This window comes from Zingiber officinale, chromosome 5A (genome assembly GCF_018446385.1).
Source record: "Zingiber officinale cultivar Zhangliang chromosome 5A, Zo_v1.1, whole genome shotgun sequence".
NCBI lineage: Eukaryota > Viridiplantae > Streptophyta > Magnoliopsida > Zingiberales > Zingiberaceae > Zingiber > Zingiber officinale.
The window spans coordinates 68,718,255-68,727,642 of NC_055994.1; the positions used below are offsets into that span (position 1 = coordinate 68,718,255).

At 41.6% G+C, this 9,388-nt stretch overlaps 1 non-coding gene across 1 annotated transcript; it reads right to left on the reverse strand.

Annotated features, from left to right (window-relative positions):
• Positions 1 to 8,730: 8,730 nt before the first annotated feature.
• Positions 8,731 to 8,836, reverse strand: LOC121983606. The gene has a single exon (XR_006112636.1). It is a non-coding gene; the product is annotated as a small nucleolar RNA R71 (small nucleolar RNA).
• Between the last annotated feature and the right edge of the window lie 552 nt (positions 8,837 to 9,388).

The window sequence follows — 9,388 nt, forward strand, 5'->3', positions numbered from 1 at the left end:
TCAAATGTAATACCGTACAGATGATGCTGCCAAATCTTCAAAGTAAAGATAATGGCGGTCAGCCACAAGTCATGTACTGGGTAGTTCTCCTCATGCTCCTTCAACTGCCAAGAAGTAGGAGACTACCCTGCCGTGCTGCATCAAAACAATGCCCAAACCCTGTAGAGATGCGTCGGTATAGAGCATGAATCCGTCCTCTCCAGAAGGTAAAACCAAAATCAGAGCCGACACTAGTCTCCGCTTCAGCTCCTGGAAGCTAGTCTCGTAATCCTCAGTCCAAGTGAACTTCACGCCTTCCCTGGTCAGGCGTGTAAGTGGCATAGCAATCCGAGAGAAACCCTCAACGTATCTCCGGAAATATCGAGCCAAACAAAGGAAGTTGCGAGCCTCCTCTATAGACTCCGTCTACTCCCAACGGTAACAACCCCTATCTCCTGTGGAACCACGGTATACTCCTACTGGTGACCGTGTGTCTCAAACATCTCACAGAAGACAACCAAAATACGTACTACTGATCTTCACATATAGATGTTCTCGTCGTAACATCTCTAGAACTATGTGAAGATGGTGTATGCGACTCACCTCAGATCCGGAATAGATCACAACATCATCAACAAAGACAATGGAAATCGATCCAAACATCCTAGAAATACCAGAAATCATCGAGTCCCTGAAAACATCTAAGGCACTGTAAGCCTATATAGTAAGACCAAGAACTCATAATGTCCGTATCACAGACATTCCTAACCATAAGATCCCCGACAACAAGTCAGGAATTTGATCACCAACGATATAAGTCACCAAAGAATAGATCCTCCAGTGTGAGAGCAACACAACACTCCATCATACGAAATACCACATATATGGGAGCAACGCTCTACCACAAGAAATCCTCCATATGTGGGAGCAACGCTCCACCACAAATAATCTGAAATATGTATCTGCAATAAATATGGGAGCAATGCTCTGCTACAAGCAACCCGCAATATGTGGAAGCAACGCTCCACCACAAATGATCCATAACATGTGGGAGCAACGCTCCACCACAACAATCCAAGATATGTGGGAGCAGCGCTCCACCACAAACAATCCATAAGTGCCCAAGGCACCTAACTATCCAGCTAGAGACTGCACAAGATCTCTCTACCATAGATCACTGTGGTTAGCCTAGGGTATAACAACCTAGTAAGCAAATCAAATCCATAGTCAACTCTATCATCATCCTAGTGGGTCGGTCACCCACTAATAGGAGAATTAGTTGACAGGGTAATACAACCAATAACATAATGTAGACACTCAACATTCTACATTCAACATAGGTAGAATCATCATGATGCTACCAACCATACACCTGACATATGTGCACACACAACACATGTATGATCGACATAATCCTCCAATTAGTACACACCAAACATACTCACAACATAGGTATAAATCATCGTGATACCTCCAACAATGCATACCGAACCCGTGTGCATATATCAACATAGGTATAATTGACAATACACCTCAAACAACACTCACATGACATATATACACCTATGCCAAGAGTATAATCAACGTAATACTTTCAACAAATCATAATCGACACGAGTGTACACACATAACAAATATAATGAACAAGATACCTCGAATATTACACCAAACACATCTGCACATATCACAACTCAGATTAAATCGATAAGATACCTCCAATAAAACACTCAAACACATGTGCACATTTCACAACATAGATTTAATCGACAAAATACCTCCAATAAACCAATCAGACCACTCGGGTATAATCTACTAGAAACCCACAACCATCATAATTGGAAAAGTATACACTCACTACATGCAATTAGACTGTCCATCATAATACTCCTACAACACATAATAATCATATGTACACACCACATAGATATGCATAATCAGCATATTTAACCCAACCAACCTGACATTCCTTATGCTACCTTCTAAGTTATCCAACCCGGTACATACAGTCTATGGTCAAAGTCTTCATGGAATAGGATACATCGATCCTCTAAAACTAGTCGAGCCGACAATGATATATGGTTATTTCAGTCCTTTCCACGTCAGTACAAGCAATGCACTCAAATGTGCTCTAGATACCTAACTAAGAACAAATAACCCACAAGTAATCCTCCACAAGCAACTAAGGTATGATATCCACGACTACCCAAATCGACAAACGTAAATCAATCTTCCATTGACCGATCTAACAAGAGTAAATCAATTTTCTACTGATGAAATTAACTAAGATAAAATAGTACACTACTAGCTAAATCATCATGAATATGTAGGTACCATCCACTACACAGCTAATAATAACAAAGGCTGGTATGTGCCTCCATCTCCTAACCAACTAGTAATAACAGAAGCTAAAACTACTGGTGGTATAATATAAAAAATCACCAGAGACTATAACCCTTAATCTCTATTAAGGTCGACCAAGATCAGTGGCTAACCCATCACATATAATAGTGCTACAACAACCAGACAGGTACTAAATAAAAAGTGCTAATACATGTCATAACTATCACAGCCAACAATGCATACACTAACAGAAAGGTAGGATAACAGTATACCAACATACCTCCTATAGCTTGGAGATGTCCTGCCGCTGCCAAGTCCCAAAATCCGAAAAGTCACATCGAGAAAACTAAAACATGAACTTCGAAACACGGGGTATAAGACTCGTAAACCGTGCTCTGATACCAAATAAATTGGTATCAGATAAATCTCAAAAATCCAGAACACATAGCAAGTATCGTATACCTGCTCTGATACCACTAAATTGTCACGCCCCCGGGAAAGTCCCTGTCTGAAGAAATTTCGGCAGCACCCCCCTGTACGTGTGACAATCTGAAACATTTCTACAAACATAGTATACATCAGCCACAGGCGGCTGGAACATACACATAACCACGCAGTTTATATGCAGCCTACTCGGTTGATACAATAAAAACACAACCACGCAGTTATATGTAGATCTAACAGCCCACTCGGATGTACCAAACCAAACACAGCAGAATACAATAGAAAACCAAATACAAACCAAAATACAAGACTGCTAGCCGTCTAGGCTTACACCACACAACACTCTGGAAACAAAATCGGAACACAAAGCTAAATATACACATATCATATACCAAGATAAAAATAAACAAAAATACGGAGACTATTCTTCTAACGTGACGTGGGGACCGACAGGTAGGATACTTCAAGCGACTCCATAAACAACCTGGTACCTGAAAAAAATAGTGTCCACGGGGGTCAGTTCAACAACTCAGCAGATACCAGTTGACATGTATAGTAAGCTATAACAAACAGTAATAACTATGGAGTATAGTCTCCTGAACAAAAGCTAGAATGCACAATAGAAAAGGACTGAAGAGAACTGTATTCACTAAGGCCTCCTATCAGAATAGTCAGGTCATCAGACCGAGAGTATCATAAATCCTATATGCATGTCAAACATATGCATCCATCCAAATGCAGCATATACGTGCAACAAACACAATAAGTAAATGTATAAATGCATATGATGCCAATGACATGGTCACCCCTAACGCCAGTCAGCCATCTCACACACAATGGTGAGACCGAGTGGGTAGGGCTATGACAACCGTGCACTCTGCCGTCACTACTCCTGATGAGTGACCGAGTGGACGGGATGCTGTCGGAGTACACCTATCCTCCTACCCCAAATCATAATGGGGGAGCTCAATGCTCTCATCTCCCGGTACACGATGACGGGGAGGAATCTCTGCCAGATATCACGCTGCGTCACACTACCCATGAGCGGACCAACAGAACTAAATAAAGTCCAACCGCCTGTCGGCTACCACGCTGCTACACTAATCTAGCAGAGCCAAACAGAGCAGAACTGTCTGCTGGCTACCACGCTGAGTCACCATACCAACGGAGCCAAACAGCAGAACTGCCACATACCTGTCTGATATACCACTAACACATGAGTGGTGGTGTATGCAGATAATGGAGCAGACTATCGCATAGCATGCAATCATGCGAGATGATGCATGACAATAAACATGGCAATATCCTGAACAACATAGCAATATCCATATATAAATGTAAAATGTGTATCATAGGACAATAAACCAAATCTAAGGTACATAGATCAGATAAGGTATCAAAAACCTAGATCCTGAACACAATAAACACATGATCATATCACTACCCCAACAAGCATGTATAACCAAGTAGGTACTATCATGAAGTGCATAATAAGTAAACGAAACAAGCATGTAACAGGTATCAGGTAGTGACCAACCGAAGCAAAGACAAAACATAATCATTACTAAAGGTTATAACCTACTAAACATATCTACATGACATTATCAAAGATAAGTTAAGGTACCCGCCTCAAATGTAGATCGAGCTAATCAACCTCTATGTCGAAGTGCTCATCCTGAATCTAAATCCTGTAATAAATCGTATGGTTTAGCTAAGTTTTATTGTAAATAAAATAGCTAACCCAAAATCCTTATTTACCAGGAACCCTAATTATTCCAAATTCCATTTTAGGTGATACTACAGCAAGGATAATTCCATCATCCAACATATAATCCAAATTCATACCTAATTCAATATATATACCAGATCTACAAAACAGATGCTCACTTGCTGAAAACACTTACACTGATCGGATCAAAGATGGATATCATGGAAACAACCAGGCATTCAGTGCTATGGTAGCCAGAATCCTATGGCCAAATCCCAATTCTGTCCTGGCAGCTTTCCCCTTTGCTAGAGACCAAATAGAAGGTGCTGCAGCCACTTCCCTTCTTGGATCCGCAAGCTGAGAGTCAACACAAGAGATTCACAGATCAGAGGAGGATCATCGGCTTGTACCTATTGCGAGATGTGGATCAACGCTATGGCTTGTGATAAGGAACCGGAGCTAGGGCTTCGAATCCCCCCTTTCCTTTGCTTGAAGGTCTGCCCGCACATGGCATCAACTCGGGAAGAAGACAATCAGACGAACAAAGGCAATCACTGGAGGAGAAAGGATGATTAGTCGTCGGTGATCAGCTCCCTTGCGGTGTCGGCGTTGATAGGGCAGAGGCGTCGCAAAGGAAAAGGGCGATCGACGCTAGGGTTCTTGTGGCCGACGATGTCTCGGGAGGGTGAGGGAGTCGCGGGTCGGCCGGGGCTAGGGCTCGGATGCCGGCAGATCGGGGTCGGTGTCACGTCGGCCAGATGAGGGGAATCGGGCTCTCGTCGCCGGCGGCAGAGGGTTGAGGGCGTGCGCACGAGGGAGATAAGGAGAGGATCGGGTTTCGGCTTTAATCGTGAGCAGAAAGGAAACTGTCATCGGTTAGGGCTTCGGCGTCGGGCGCGTGGGGAGGAAGAAGGAAACGACGTTGGGGAGAAAGAAAAGAAAAGGAAAAGAATAAAAATAAATAAACTTTTCCTCGCTTAAATGGGGTAGCCTAAATAGGTTTTCCCCGACCCCATTTTTATCCCCGTAATCTCGTCCATACGATCTCTGAAAAATTCCAAAAAAATTTCTAAAAATTTCGAAAAATTCCCTTATCACTATTCATCATTTTTCGGTATTTTACATTAGATGTGTCATATCTTATGCATGCAACCATGAACTCTGAGATTCAGAAGCAATATGAGAACATGGATGCTCATGATATGGTTGAACATCTTAGACAAAATTATTAGGGGCAAGTAAGGCATGAGAGGTTTGAGATATCCATAGCCTTATTTCAATGCAAGATGCATGAGGGAAGTCCCGTAGGAACTCATATATTTAAAATAATTGGGTATGTTGAGAACTTTGAAAGATTAGGATTTTCTTTGGGTCAAGAATATTGGAGGATCAGACGGCTGGCTAGAAGGGGGGTTGAATGGATGATACCCCCAAATCGATAGCTTCCTACACTTGTTAGTTTGTGCAGCAAAAATACAAACTAAAAGAAGGCTAAAGATAAAGAAAAACAAGCAAACTGCTTACACGATGATTTACGTGGTTCGGAGATTAGGGCTCCTACTCCACGGCTTGTCCTTTAGGTGGATGATCCCTATCCGTCGGTGGATTAATCCCTGAAAACTCTGGCTAGCACAATCCTCCTTGACGGTGGAGAAACCTCGTCACTACTTGACCAAGAGCACTCGGATTGCTAGGGCACTAGTTGACTACTAATTAGGGTTAACCACCACTAATTTCATCAACCTTAACCAAACCCCCAAGGCTTGGTTATATAGGCCACGAGTTGGAAAATCCCGCTTACCAATCAACTGGTGAAAGTGCTAGTCGACTGCCCTCTGTGGAGATTTGACTGTTACATCCCAACGTCTCGATATCAGTGATGTGCGTAGATTATATACTCTTTTATGCATGTTTTTACGCACATTAACATACTTTGAGCATGCTTGATCTATGCATTTTTATACTTCCAGCTTTCCTTTTAGCATATTTACTCTTTTGGTTTGGAGATCTGCTTTTTGTGCATTTTCTGTACACAGGAGTCGAAATTGGTGAAGATTATGCGTCCTCGGGCAAACTTGGAGGTAATTGAAGGGAGAGAGCATCAGGCCGTGTACCACACATGGCCGTGTAGTCTTAACAGGAAGGGAAGAGGACATGGCCATGTGAATCTCACACGGCCGTGTCTTGATTTGAAAAAATCAGAGCAGATGCCTTACATGGCCGTGTGCATCTACACGGCCATGTGAGGTTTCCAGAGGCCAAGCAGGTGGTGGTCGTGTGAGGTTTCTAGAGACCAAGCAGGTGGTGGCCGTGTGCACCACACGGTCGTGTAGCATTTCCAGAGAGCAGAAGGGTCCTGGCCGTGAGGAGTCACACGGCCGTGCAGCTTTGGCAGAGAAGGAACTGGACATGGCCGTGTGAATCTCACACGGCCGTGTCGTGGGGCCGTGTGGCGCCCGATTTCCTCCTCTATTTAAATCTTCCTTCATGAATTGAAAGGGGATCTCTCCCCCTTTGGGAGAAGGCAAGATTTGGGGGTTTCCTCCCATTCTTGGGAGGATTTCTGGGCGATTCTAAGGGAGATCTTGACGATTTCGACTCCGGAGCGAGGATTGGATCCGAAGACGAGGCTTCTTCGTAGATAAGTTTTTTCTTTCCCCCTCTTCTTGGTTTCTTGGATTGGGGATTTAAGAAATGCTTGTAATCTTTATTTCTTCGGGTTTTCTTCCTCGATTCATGGAGTAGATCTTGTATTCTAGGATTAAGGGAGTATTTGTATGATGGATTGATGTAATTTCTTATGGATTTGCCATTTTCTTGTTTCAATGACATTGTCTTGCTTGTATCAATTAGATCTCGAATGATTAATGGTGATTTGTGCTTAATTCTCATTCTTGATTGATTGTTTGGATTTCTTGTGGACTTTGTAGAGATAAACTCTCACTCGATCATCCGAGGGATCCACGTGACAGGTGCAAGCCCGTGTAAGGACGTTTGAGAGATAATCTTGAAGAGGAAATAGGAATATTCAAGAGAGTAGGATGGATTTTGTGATTAGTTCCTTGTATCTTGATAGATTAATAAGTTGTGGGCTTCTATGTTGATATCCGAGGAAGGCATAGTAATAGGTGCGCTTCTGTGTAAGGACAATGTAGGTTCATATCTAATTGATCATATTTAGATACATTTCTCAGTCCTTAGCCGGTTATCTATTGCAAGAGAGAACCGACAACTTTCTACAAGTGTTTGACAATTGAGGGAAAAGAATTGGTGAACCATTTACATTCAAGAAATCTTACAAAGAAACCGAAACTCCTAGAATCTCCCTTTATCATAACCCAAAACACTAAACTCTTGTTTGTTGATCTTTAATATTAGATTTGTTTACCCTCACTTTGCATTTGAAACGATTGGATAGTTGTTTAGCTAATTCGCATTGAGACATTTCTAGTGCTTATTCCAGTCCCTGTGGATACGATAATCTTTTATATTACTTGCGACATTTCCGTACACTTGCGGAGCGTAACAAGTTTTTGGCGCCGTTGCCGGGGACTGCGCTATAACATTAGGAATTATCAATTGAGTTAGACTAAACATAACATTTGTTTTCCTTTCATATTGCATAGTTGTAACTAATCATTAGATTTCTGTTTTTACTTTCTTGTATAACTTTTACTTCTTGTTAATTCTTTTTACAAATTCAATTCTGCATTTTTGATTCTTTTATTTTTCTTTTTCTGTTGAATTGTCATTTGCCATCTTGTTCTTGTGTATGCGAAGATCTAACTTTGCAGGGGAATTCTTTCCTTTTGACCCTGAGATTGACAGAACTTTCCATAAAAGAAGAATTCTGCAAAGGCAAATTGAAGAACAGGAACATTTGAACATGGCGAATAGACCACTCAAGGATTATGCAGCACCTTATGCAAGAGGTTTTCGATCTAGTATTTCAAGACCTTCAGTGGAAGTTAATAACTTTGAGATCAAACCCGTAATTATATCTATGGTGCAGCAGAACCAATTTGGTGGAGGACCTCATGAAGACCCCAATCAACACTTAGAGGTCTTTTATGAAATATGTGGTACCATGAAAATGAATGGAGTTCCTTCTGATGCAGTTAGATTATTATTATTTGGGTTTTCTCTAAGAGATAGGGCAAAGCAATGGCTGAATTCTTTAGCCCCTAATAGCATCACCACTTGGGAGCAGTGTGAGCAACAATTTCTTGATAAATTCTATCCACCAAGCAAAACAGCTCATATGAGGAATTTAATTGCAAGCTTCAAGCAGACTGACTCAGAATCTCTTTTTGAAGCATGTGATAGATATAATAGTATGCTCAGACAATGCCCACATCATGGGTTGGAAAGATGGTTAGTGTTGCACACTTTTTATAATGGTATCAACTATCATACCAAAGTGTCCCTTGATTCAGCTGCTGGAGGGGCACTTATGAACAAAAGCTTAGATGAAGCCGAAGAAATCATTGAAAGTGTAGAACAAAATCATCATCAATGGGCAAATGAAAGAAGTGGTGGCTATTCCTCTGTAAACCCAACAATTAAAGCATCAGGGAAGTTTGATGTGAAAGCAGTCACTCTTTTGTCTGCAAAATTGGACGCTCTTACAAAGAAATTTGAGAATATGGGGACTAGTGCTAATATGGTCAATGCTATTAGTACATCTTGTGAAGTATGTGGGAGTTCAGAGCATTCAAATGACTCATGTCCATTGGGAGCTATCACTGCACAAATCAATCAACTGGAACAATGTGATGCAATCATGAGTTACAATCAAAGGCAGAACAACCCATACTCAAATACTTATAACCCTGGATGGAAGAGCCATCCCAATTTTTCTTACAGAAATAATCAAGATCAAGTACCATCTATGGAGGCAAGACCAAATTTTCAAGC